A 13,587-nucleotide genomic window follows, 5' to 3' on the forward strand; every position below is an offset into this window, starting at 1 on the left:
CCTAAACAGTAAACAGGGGTTCGGTCGTGCCTGTATTTCCACTAGTTTGGGGTTTATCTGACCAACCGGGGAGGCTTTTATTACTTTGATCCCTCATCACGGTATGGAGGGTTTTGGGCTCTGTTTGGGGTCTTCAGCACTGCCGCAGGGGAGCGCAGGGCGACCTGTGCCTGCTTTTCCTCCCGAACGCCAAACAACAGCACTGAACACACAGACTGAGATACGACTTCCTCCTGTGCCTTCTTCGGAAATCCTGCGTCGAACAGGCCGTCACTGCCTTCAAGACGCACCATTTCTGTCTTGTGCCAGATATTTGTGCCAAGCAGCCGGGGGTCTTTAAAGGGACAGTTCATCTAATTATAATGAGCATTTACTCACCTTCATGTCATTCTAAACCCGTATGAGCTTTTCTTTCGTGGAAGACATTTAGTAAAATTACTAAAACTGTTGCATGCATAGGTAAGTTTTGAGATTTTGGGCTATTTAAGTCTTTTTTTAGATATCCTCTAAAATACACATTTAAGTGTTTATTTTATTACACTTTAGCTATTTGCAACTGTAACTTTCAATTCCATTTTCTCCACTTCAGCAGTATTTACACCAAACTTTAGAGTTTTATTCTTATATATATTCTGGTTTGTTCATATATGATTCACCTGATATATATATATATATATATATATATATATATATATATATTTTTTTTTAATCCCTTCTTTTCTGACAGTATTTTCTAATTTATTGAAACAAAAGAGAAATCCAAAAACCCCTTTGTGAAAATAGACCAGCAAAATTTTGAACCGATGTTCGTATTTCTGTTCTGAAAATGTAGTGCATATCTAATACTTAATTTTAATAAAAAATTCTAATTTTTACTCTGCAAAAAATGTTTTTGTCTTGTTTTCATTCACGTACAAATATCTAAACATTTTTAAAGCAAATTTACTTGAGTCTTGTTTTTTTTTTTTTAAATGTATCAAAATTTTGTTAGTTTTTGCTTAAAACAAAACAAAAAAATGCCAATGGGATCAGAAAAATAATCTTGATTCAAAGGAAAAACAAGATTATTTTTCAGATATTTTTTCTCGTTTTAAGAAAAAACTCACTTAATTTTGATACATTTTTCAGAAAACAAGACTTAATATCTTCTCAGTTAAATGTATCTTGATTTAAGAATGTTTACATATTTGTACTAGAAAACGACAAAAATACTAAGTAAGAAATTCATTTTTTGCAGTGTATTTAATAATGCGTCTTTTGCATATTTAAGCATAACATTTCAGAAAACTTGTAATACAAAATAATGCCCTTAACTCTTTCCCTGCCAGCATTTACAATAATCCACAGCACTCCAGTCCATCAGTTAACGTCTTAAAAAAATCCATAAAGACGTTTGAACTTTAAGCCGATGCTTCTGGCTAAAATATGAGCCCATAATCCATTAATAATAATGCTTCTTTCAGTGAAAAAGTGCATCTCCTGTTGTCTCTCACATCAAAATCCAGCCACATATTTGTTTTGGCTTGATCTGTGCAGGTTTCTCTCCTGATTCAGATGAGATGTCTTTTTCACGGGACAAAGTGTTATTATGGATTATGGACTTGTATTTTAGCCGGACGTTAAAAACATCTTGATGTATTCATTTCTTACAAACACACAGCTTTTGGCTTCTCCAGATGTTAACAGATGGACTGGAGTGGTGTGGATTATTGTGATGTTTTTATCAGCTGTTTGGACTCTCATTCTGACGGCACCCATTCACAGCAAAGGATCCACTGCAGAGCAAGTGATGCAATGCTACATTTCTCCAAATCTGATGAAGAAACAAACTCATCTACATCTTGGATGGCCTGAGGGTGAGCACATTTTCAGCACATTTTCATTTTTGGCTGCACTGTTCCTTTAAGCGTCTTAAATGCTTCTCGGGTCGCTGTACATGCTGTAATACTACTGACAGAAACGGGCTGTATGTGTTTCCCTGGCCTGAGAAGTCCTGATAGAGAGAGTTGTTTTCTAAATCCAGTGGCTTTGCAGACTGTAAAACTCATGAAGATGTGTGTTTGCTGACTGATTACTGTACCAGAAGCACATAACGTCATCCTGACCTTGTTTTTGGAGAAGGAGGTTTCCCGGAGATTTAGCGAAAGGAATACTCTGGATTAATGTACAGCGTCTGTGACATGCCGTCGACTGCCAGAGAAAATAATTTCTACTCGTTTCTCACAACTGAGGTATTTTCTGTGGTAATCGACAGTGTGAATATTGAATATTCTCTTCTCCTCTTCTCTAATTTCTTTGAACAGTTCTGTAACCTCAGATTTTTCCCACTTTCAGATCATTCCCACAAGTGTGTTGTTTTGTTGTTTTTTAAACAAGTGTAATATTTTTCTCCACGTTGTCTTAATCCACTTTTAAAACATACTACTATTGCATAAGCACAATGCTAGCGTGCCTGTAAATAACGAGTGTAGAATGTATTTCCTGCATTTATCAGAGATTCAATGAAGGGTAGCTTTCCTTCAGTTAGTTCTTTAAAAAAAATGCACATCTTGCGTTCGGTTGCATCACTTTTTTTATCGTACAATGTTTTGATTTCCTAGATATTTCATAAATAAAGAAAAAGCAATTTAGATTTATTTATCTAAACGTGAAAAGTTTAAAGTTATTTAATGTATGAAAAGTCGGGACGTATCATTTAACCGTAGATTTATGTAATCTGCTTTTTCAATAAAGTGGTTTTTGTAGTTAACTTAAAACTGTGTGACGGTGATTTTATTTTTTTATACAGAACCTGGGTGTTTTATACAAAATGACGTCTCGGTAACAAAAGCAATACTGATTCTCACTTTCAATTCATTTAAAATATTTTATGAATCAAATAATGTAATTATAATAAATAATGTATAATAAGTAATGTCGTTCTGCGCATTTCTCTAAACACAACAAAATTTGTATTTATCCTTTATTTTTTCTTAATGAGGATATATTTGTCCTTGTATTCCCCACTTCTCTTTGCTGTATTGGCCAAATCAGAATTTTTTTTAATTTATTTTGTATTATTTATTTATTGGAAGGGATGGATTTTTAACGAGTCTTTTGATAAAGGACTATCACATTTTTTTAAAATCTCATGTAAAATAAAACCAGAAGCATGTATTTAATTGAGATATGTCATAGAAATAGATGATCTAAAGCTGTCCAGAGAACACAAACATTTTAATACTTTGAATGAATTATTTGTTTTTGTTGTTGCCCTACAGCATGACATCACATCCTGTTGGCCATAAGGAGGTCTGCAGTGATTTTGCACACCTGGGTGAGACTTTAGAGCTCTGTTCTCGTCCAGCATATAGATGTCTTGTGGATTTCCAGTGGCATGTGAAGGGTTGGTGTGTTTATTCAGCGGTGATATCGCATACTGTAATCACATCTGATACAGCATCCCACAGGAGCAAACTACTGCTGATTCTAGCTCATGAGTTCTCAGTCAAATCATTAAATTAATGCTGTAAAATGAACCTTTATAGCTGCTTAGATCCCTTCGCAAAGACCCGCCCTGGCAGATTCAGCGTTATGATTGGTCAGATGGCCTGTCAATCAAGCTCCTGGCAAAAGGTGATTGAGTTCATATTGAGATCTCTGAATATTCATCGCAGACTTTTTTGGTACTTTGGATAAATGTGAGCCCAGTTTGAGACTCCGTTTACTCTTCATTTGATCTCACTGCTGTCTAGGAGAAGCAACTGAGACATAAAATCCACTGACCTCTATACAAAGCAGCTCCTGTGGTGATTTCAATGTTGCTGAGAAGATTTTTGGAGTAAACACGCAGCTTTGAGCATCACAGTACATTAATTATGTAATTCTCTTAATCGCTGGCCTTTAATTCTAATCTGTGTCAATCTGGGTTTATATTAGTATGCAGAAATATACTACATATAAAATAAATGACACATATGACAGTGTATAAATGATGTTTTTTTTCCTCCTGAAAGCCATGAATTGTTTGTCAGTGTTGAACAGAAGGTGTTGAGTTCATTAGCTCCGCGATGACAAACAGCAGACGAGCCGCAGCTTTCTTACTGTTTTACTCTTTGACTTTATTTCTGTGCTCCAGTTGCACTGTTCGTCTAGATCTTTAGATGTATTCTAGATATACACTCTTGTGAAAAAGAAGTGTGCTTAACTGTGCACTTGTAGTGCACTTCAAATCTTAAAAGTATATTTTTAAAAACTGTACTTGCAGATACAATATTAATGAAATAAAAGGGCACTTAACAAAAAGACACTTTCATTGCTGTTTCTAAATACTTAAAACCAGTTTCAAATTACAAGTTATTTCAAATGATGTTTTAATAAGCTTTTGTCATGCTTTAAAGCAGTACACTTATTCTGATGTGCTGACTAACATACTAAAGCACATGTAAAGTATTTTATTATAGTTTTTACTGTGCGTGTTATTTTATAGTACATTTAAAGTTAATATATTTTTAAATGGACTAATTTGCAACTTCATTATACAAATGTGTGATTATATATTTAATGTGTGAAATATATTTAAATACATGACATACGAGTTTAAAAAGAAATGACAAAGTATATTTTAGTTTATCATAAATGCTTCTCCATACATTCAGCAGTACACTTTAATCGTATTTCAAAGACAAAAGAAGTCATTTTGGATTATTTGAACATATTTGAACTTGAGAGTGCTTTTTTTGACCCAGGTTTCATCTAATTGTAAATAACCTGCAAGCATGTGTCCGAAAACATTCAGTTCACCTTAAATATATTCTTTTGTGTGTAATAAGTAGCCTACTCTTTTTAAATGTACTTCTTTTTCACAAGGGCATATCAAACCTTTAAGTGCAATTTTTATTGTTTTGGAGTATTTAACTGTTACGGAGAGAACAGAGGAAGCGTGCGGATCCATATGCAGAGCTTTATTCACAGGCGTGGTCACAAACAGGCATGGGTCAATAAACAGACATGAATGAGGCAAGGCAAAGAGTATTCCTAGGGCAGGCGCCAGGCGTGGGTCATCGCTCAGCGAACGTAATCCAGAGGGCTTGACAAAAGGGGTAATCTGTAAGCAAGAGCAATAGTCATAGGACCGGAAAACAGGCAAGGCAAAACTAGACTAAGACTAGGACTTGGAAATAAACAATGGCTAATGAAATGACTCCGTAACGTACCTATCACTGACTAGCGTTATGCGCATACAATACTCGGCGTTGAATGGTGGTGTGAGACTGATTTATATAGTGTGTGTTATTGGTAGCTTTCAGGTGAGCTTGTGATTGGTTACTGCTGTGTGCAATCAGTGCAATGGATGATGGGAAATGTAGTCCACGGTATAGTGTAACAGTCTGTGTAGTGTGAGAGTCAATGTAATGGAAGAGCGATCTCTGGTGGTGAGTGAACAGAAGTTTATATTCTTGACATTAACGTTCATTGTGATATTTAATTACGACTTTGTATTTCACAGTTGAGTTTTTTTTCTCTCAGTTCTAAGATATAAACACAGGATTGTGAAGAATTGCGAGAAACAAAGTCAGAATTGTAAGATAAGTTGCAATTACCTTTTATTTTTATTTTATATATATATATATATATATATATATATATATACCATGGACATTCTGATTTCAGAGAAAAGAAAAAAAGTTGAGATGTAAACTCAGAATTGTGAGAAAAGTGTGTATATATCTAGCAATTCTGACTTTTTTCCTCAAGTCTGAATCGTGAGACAAAAAGTCAAAAACCTCACTTTTTTTCTTTTTTTTCCCCTTGCAACTCTAATATATAAACTCAGAAATGCTTGATATAAACTTTTTTGCAATTGCAATAAAAAAATCTGAATTGTGAGAAAAAGACGCTTTGCCTTTTCCATGGAGGAAACAATTTAGAAGAAAAGAATTCAAAGAAAAAAAGTCAGAATTGTGAGAAAAAATTGCAATAAAAAAAAAATCTGAATTCTGAGTCACAATTCTGTCTTTTTTTTCTCTCTAAATTGAGGTCTTCAGGGCTTCCACAGAAGTTTAGAGGGAAGCTGTGGGACAGTTTCTCCATGTAAACTCTATTTCAATGACAGTGTCAGAGCTGCAGGCCAAAGGACCACCCAAAATCTCTCTGCCCACGCTTCTCCACCGAGCTGTCCATAACTCATGGACCTGTCCGTGGGAACGGCATGTGTCCAGTGTGTGTGCCGTAAATTCAGCCGTGGCGCTGGGAATCGGAGCTCTGCGCGGCATCTGTGCCATTCGATTCGGCCTTATATGTGTAATTCAAGCACTGATTTTTTTGTATTCCAAGATTGAGGAATTATTACTGTTGTGGTATGATGAGATCAGTTCAGTAGCAAAGATTTCCATGAGTCTCTGCAGGCCTTCTGTGAGACGCTGGTCTGGAGTTTGAGCAAATAAAAGTCAGTGAGGACGGATGAAATCTGGTGTAGTGACCCTCAAGAGTTTGTCAAATAAAAACAGATATGATGTCAAAGACTGGGTTTGGATTGTAATGCTATTCACCTTATTTTGCAACGCAGTGAGTGAATGTGCGAGACTTCCGATTCATTCGCTGCTATTGGTAAATAACTAAGAATAACAAAGTGCAGTAAACGTCAAAAATGTTTGCGCTACAAACCAGTGTGTTTATGATTATGGTAATACACTTAATAATATGATAAGAAATTGCAGTTTGCAATATCAAGCTGCATAACAGACTGTTTTTGTACAGGTAAAATAACTGGAAGCGAATGACACCGGAAGTCTTGCATATTCAAGTTACAAATGGCGCACCTGCTCTTACGGTAATAATAAAGTGGAAAACAGCATGTGAAAATTATGCAGTATGGATTGACTTTTCAAATGTAGCATGTAACTTTATTATCTCATTATGAAAATGCAGTTATTGTTATAGAAGTCTAAAACTGCACTTAAAGGGGTCATCGGATGCCCATTTTCCACAAGTTGATATGATTCTTTAGGGTCTTAATGAAAAGTCTGTAACATAGTTTGGTTAAAATTTCTCAACGGTAGTGTAAAAAACACCTTTACCCTGTCAAAAACAGCTCTTTTCAGAGCAAGCCGTTTTGTAGCATTTTCCTTTAAATGTTAATGAGCTCTGCTGACCCCGCCCCTCTCTTCCAAGCTGCTCTCAGAGAGACTGTTTACTTTAGCAGCATTCATCATGAAACTTGCTAATTAGCACATTATTAGGAAAGGCGATTTGCAAAGAAATGTTACTAATGGAAAGTTGAGGGCATTGCATTGTGGGATACAGTATCCAGTGCAGTGTGCTCTGCGCATCCATGCATTTATATTTTTACCTACATTTATGCATTTGGCAGATTTAGATTGCATTCAAGGTTTACATTTGATCAGTTCATGCATTCATGCATGGGGTACATATTATTTACTTCTCAAATAGTGTTATATACTATTTATTTTTTATCGTATTGTAAGTTTTATATATATATATTTATTATCATATTTAAAATAGTAAGGGTTATTATAACTAAAACTTAAAAAATAAATTGTAAAACAACTTACACCTACTGTATTTCAGCTATAGTTGCCAAGGAAACATTTCTCATTTTCATTTAGTTCAACTTAATGTACTTAACTAAAAATAAAAACAGAAATAAAAATGAATAAAAACTATATAGGCATATTTAAAAACAAATAAAAAAAAGGCAAAAACACACAGAATTGCTAAAACTTTAAGCAAAATTAAGGTGAAAAAACTAATTTAAAATATTAATAAAAACGAATAGTATGTCAATGACACTAAAATAACACTGGTCTGGTAATAAAACTAGCAATTTAACAGGTTTATCAAATTAAACTTGTGTAGGATCAGAAATTAATTAATTTATTATATAAATTAATTAATTCTGTTTCATTAACATTAAATAAAACTAAAACAGAAATAAAAATGTATAAAAGCTAAATGCACATTTAAAAAAATAAAAATAAAATTAAAACTTAAATTAAAATAAATACAGAAAATATTAAAAAAATCATTTGAAATATTAATAATAACTATAATAGTATCTCAGCAACACTGGTCTGGTAATAAATCTGCTTCAGCTGCTTTTTTAGCACGTTAGGCATTTATTTTGTCAGGTTTATTTTGTTTCATTAACATTCCTGAGATCATTTCTATCTATTTTCCCTGATAGGTTCAATTTCTTCTTTATTTGATACATTAGATGACTCACCCCCACTGATCAAAACTGAACGAAGATCTTGTGCTCATACATGGCTGTTAAGAGAGGTCAAAGGTCAGGAACCTGATGTCTAATACTGTACAGCATCACCGAAACATCTGAGACAGCTTTTAACGCACCGATTTATTAAATAGGTTGAATGGATTTTTGGTAGTCTGATCAAATTGTGAGTCAAGAAGGAGGTTGTTGCTTATGATTCATTTATCAAACGGTCATGTTGAGCAGATTGCATTGTCAGATCTAATGCACGTTTTGGTAAATGTGAGTATTGCATGTATATGGAGAATCTGCATACTGTGCATGTTATACATACTGCAGATTTAGTGAGAGCAGTAGAGTGGTAGTGTGTTTTGTGTCCTGTCGAGGTCAGTATAAGCCAGTGCTTGACTTTATATTCTCACTTTGTGAGGCAGAATGTTCTCTAGTTTCTCTCTGCTCAGTCTGCTACTTTCTTTGCCTCTTCTGTCGTCTTTCCCTTCATCAGCCTCCGTCTGCACCAGGAAGTTCACCACAGGATCTACAAGTCACATTTATTTCTGTAGCGCTTTATACAGTACAGACTGTTTCAAAGCAGCTTCACATTAATAAAGCAGGAAAATAGTGGCATTATTCAGCTCAATTCAGATGAGTGTTGATTTAATTCAGTTCAGTAACAGTGTTGATGTTGCAATGTGAGGATATACAAAGCACATGACATCACATACTGAGTGATTTGTACGCAATCTTATTTCTGCCACAGAATAAAACAATTAAAAAAGGTAATTTTGACTTTTTCCTCTTACCATTCAGACTTTTTTTGAGTTTATATCTCACAATTCTGACTTTTTCTCATAATTCTGAATTGATATCTCATAATTCAGACTTTTTTCACAGTTCTGAATTTATATCTCATAATTCTTAATCTATATCTCATAATTCTTAATCTATATCTCATAATTCTTAATCTATATCTCATAATTCTGAGTTTATATCTCACAATTCTGACTTTTTCTCGTAATTCTGAATTTATATCTCATAATTCTGACTTTTCTCATAATTCTGAATTTATATCTCATAATTTAGTTAAAGAGTTTATATTTTACAATTACGACTTTTCCCCTCACAATTCTGAGTTTATATCTCACAAATATGACTTTTCACAGTTCTGAGTTTATATCTCACAATTCTGAGTTTATATCTCATAATTCTGACTTTTTTCTCATAATTCTGAGTTTGTCTCACAATTCTGACTTTTTTCTCATAATTCTGAGTTTCTCACAATTCTGACTTTTTTCTTGCAATTCTGAGAAAAAAAAACCCTCAGAATTGCGAGATGTAAATTCAGAATTATGAGATATAAACTTGCAAAGTCACAATTGCCAGAAAAAGTCTGAATTGTGAGGCATAAACTTCACAGTTCACAGTTACCTTTTTTATTTTATTTATTTATTTTTATCCCACGGCAGAGATGAGCTTCCATAGATTTGAGTCACTTCATGTGATTCATCGCTGGATCTGCAGCTCGGTACCTTGTGGTGGAGGTTGTTTCTGATTGGATGTTGAGACTGGGCAGGAATGAGGAAGTCAGCAAGAATCACACGAGTTCCTGTGGAGGAGACAGAAGGGTCAGACAGATGCTTCTCCCACCAAAACACACACATACTGTACGCCAGATTGTGTAGGCCAGCGAGTGAACCTTGATAAATGAGCTGGTAGAAAGCGTGCTGTCCGTTAGTTCCTGGTTCACCCCATACGATCGGCCCGGTGTGATAGTTCACCCGGTTACTCTCAGTAGTGATGTACTTTCCGTTAGACCCCGTGTCACCCTGTAAATCACAGCAGTAGATTCCCATTAGTGTTTTTGATGACTTTACTGTCAGTATAAAATGCATACAGTCTTTGGCTGGTGTTGTGTGTTTTGTGTTCGCTCTACAGGTGAGACGCACCTGTTGGAAGTAGGCCTGGAAGACATTAATGTACCAGATGCCCAGCAGAGCGAGCAGCATGGGTGCGTTCTGATCCACAGGAGCCGTACGGAGATGAGTGTCCTGCCAGAGACGTAGATTCAGGGGTTTATGTAAGCTTTGTGAAACAAATGAACACTTCTATTCAGCAAGGATGCATTAAATTGATCAAAAGTGACCGTAAAAACATTTCTAATGTTACAAAAGATTTCTTTCAAATGAATGCGGTTCTGTTGAACTTTCTATGAAGCAGCAGAACTGTTTTCAACATTGATAATAATCAGAAATGTTTCTTGAGCAGCAAATCAGCATATTATAATGATATCTGAAGAGTATGTTACACTGAAGACTGGAGTAATGATGCTGAAAATTCAGCTTTGATCACAGACATAAATTACATTTGACAATATATTCACATTGAAAACAGCTGTTATAAGTTGTAATGTATTTTTGATCAAATAAATGCAGCCTTGGTGAGCAGAAGAAATGTCCTTCAGAAACATTTGAAATCTTACTGATCTCAAACTTTTGAATGGTAGCTTGTCATTATACAAAAACATTTGACACTGAATTTGAATATTTGAATTCCGTTTAATTTGACATTGCTAATGAAGGTCAAATACTGATAATGTGCTCCTTCACTAATAAAACCCACCATCCAATGAGCTCCAGCCAACAGCTTCTCAAAGTTCTCGTATCCTGAGATCAGACAGATTCTTGAGCATCTCTCACACACGCTGCATATCTTCATGAGAGTCCCATGATAACACTCACCGATATGAAGAGCGATGGACAGACCAATTGCAGACCAAAGAGAGAATCGTCCACTGACCCACTAGAAAAAAACCCATTTCAAACTCATCTAATGAGGTACAATAGATTCGTTTTACTGCATTTTTATTATTTGAATGATCTTTTTGTTAATAATTTAGCTATAGTTAACTAAGGCTGAAACCAAAAACATTAAAAAAAACTATACAGACAAAACAAAAACTAATAAAAATGAAGAAAAGAAAAACAATTAAAAAAAAAACATTTTGTCACTTGAAATAAAATAAATGTTAACAGAAATAAAATTCAATATAAAAAAATTAAAATTAAAAACTATAGAAATTAAAAAACAAAAGCTAATAAAAATGACAAAACATGCTCTTTCAAGTTTTGTTATTTTTATTTAACTAAAATTAAAATTATAAAAAACTGTTTTTGTTACTTTAAATAAAATAAATGTTAACTGAAATAAAATAAAATATACATAAAAATGTAAACTTAACTATGTAGACATATTAAAAACAAAAACGAATAAATATGACGAAAACACAAAAACATTGTAACACAAAAATGTTGTTACTTGAAATAAAATAAATGTTAAAGGAAATAAAATAAAATGTAAACAAACTATATAGACATATTAAAAAAACGTTATAAAAATGACAAAAATGTGTGTATTACTGTAACAAAAAATATAATAAAAAATATCAAATTAAAAACTAATTCAAGCTGTTAATAAAAACTATGATAATATCTCACTGATACTAAAATAACACTGTTGTAAGCATAAAAAAGTAAATAAAACACAAATTCAACTACACATCAAACCTTTCTTTACATGAGCAAACATGCATATGCCAAAGAGCATATAGAGTCCATAATAAATAGGATGGTAAGGAACCTTGCCCTTTAAATATCAACAATGTGACTAAAAGTAGCCCGTCGGCCTTTACAGTGAGCCAGCCTTTGCGTGACCTCTGCTCGGATAAGGTCAAGATCACGAATAACCCAGCAGCGTTCACAGACGCCTACTTCACAGGTCAAAGACTACGGCAAATACAGCTCACGGCCCTCAGCGGACCCACACTCACGTCCCAAAACTCAAACAACGTTCTCCGGGTCGATGCCAAAGTCCTTCACTTTGGGCTGAAACACAGAAAGGGGAATACAGTTGTTGTTTTTTTGGCTATGCAAGGAAACAAGGAAAACATTCCATTGGAAACATTCCATTTCCAAATGTAACACTGTGGGAATGTTACATTTGAATGTTCTTTTAAAAACGTTACACAAACATCCAACTAAAACGTTTAAAAAAATAAAAATAAATCCATGAATGATGTGTAATGTTTTGATGCTAATGTTCTGAGAACATTTTATATTGCTAAATGATTTGATGTAAAGCACTTTAAATTACTACTGTGTTTGAAATGCAGTATGCTATATAAATAAACTCGCTTGGCCTTGTACATGCAAAATGCTTTGGCGGCCTGCAGGAACCACTCCTTCGCTGACTCAGCGTTTGTGATGGTTTCCTGGGTTGTAAATGTCTGAGGAAGACAAACGGAAAGTTCATACTAGTGGCACATTATTTTATGATATATAATTAATGTGAATTTATTAGCAAAAGAACCTATAAAGACTCCCAGCAAAATCTAAATTAGATATTTTTTTGGTGGGTCTGTGGCATCTAAAAGATTGACAAACCCTGATCTAGAGCATCAAATCAGCGGAAAAAGAAGGAAAATTATGCAAAATAGTGAGTTTTGATTTTACAAACCAGATCAGATCACCGATGCCAACATTAACCACGTCAGTGATGGATTTCAGAGTATCCCTTCCACTCGCCACTGCTCACTTTCTGTGGACGGAAGAAAGAGTGAGTTTTTGCATCCTGCTCTAGACACTTTTAACAGTCTCTATATTTGATCAGTGTTTATCTGTTTTCATATTCCAGTCCTTTTAAGTGTCCTAGTATGAAGCATCACATCAAATATGACACTCACATGACAGAAGCCCTTCATCTTCTCCAGAACCTTGTTGACCTCTGGCATCACATCTTTCCCGTCCACGTTTCTGGGCGTGTTTGAGCGGTTCCTCAGGGCCACGTGGGGAACAGCACGACCCTGCAGACCACACGATCTTCATGCAATACTTACATTTATGATTTATGCATTTGGTAGGCACTTTTATCTAATGCAATATGCAATGCATTCAAGATATACATTTAATCATTTCATGCATTCTCTGAAAACCAAACACATTCATGTTAAGCGTATATATAAGAATTGCAAGCATTTTACAAGTGCAGCTTTTGTTTAATTAAACATCAAATAAATAAAGTATAATGCATAGCGTTTCCATAAATAAACACGGGCATATGTCCAAACAAGCTCAGCTCATTTAAATCTATGAAAGCAGGAAACGGGACATAAACCCCTGACACACAAAACATGTGAAATACCTCAGTCAAATTAATCTTTTCTCCTGAAAAAATCTTGTCTATGGAGGCCTCCACACCACGAGACTTTGCCTGCGAGAAAAAGCTGTTATATTTACAAAGTGCCATGTTAATTTCATGCTCAGCAAACATTCGTCTGCTCAAAACTTTACCAGCTCCACCAGCATCTTCATAACCTCTTC

The 13,587-nt window shown here is 34.6% G+C and overlaps 1 protein-coding gene and 1 pseudogene across 1 annotated transcript in view; one reads left to right on the forward strand and one right to left on the reverse strand.

Annotated features, from left to right (window-relative positions):
* Nucleotides 1-467, forward strand: part of LOC107600421 (Wilms tumor protein 1-interacting protein homolog) — a 35,709-nt gene extending 35,242 nt beyond the window's left edge. The window contains exon 8 of the mRNA XM_016292318.1: nucleotides 1-467. This exon is cut by the window's left edge and continues 204 nt beyond it. The gene's annotated coding sequence lies outside the window, so the exon portion shown is untranslated.
* A 9,180-nt stretch (nucleotides 468-9,647) lies between these two features.
* Nucleotides 9,648-12,749, reverse strand: LOC107600914 (glucose-6-phosphate isomerase-like; annotated as a pseudogene).
* Nucleotides 12,750-13,587: the final 838 nt, after the last annotated feature.

This window comes from Sinocyclocheilus grahami, unplaced genomic scaffold, assembly GCF_001515645.1.
Source record: "Sinocyclocheilus grahami isolate Dianchi unplaced genomic scaffold, SAMN03320097.WGS_v1.1 scaffold14.1, whole genome shotgun sequence".
NCBI lineage: Eukaryota > Metazoa > Chordata > Actinopteri > Cypriniformes > Cyprinidae > Sinocyclocheilus > Sinocyclocheilus grahami.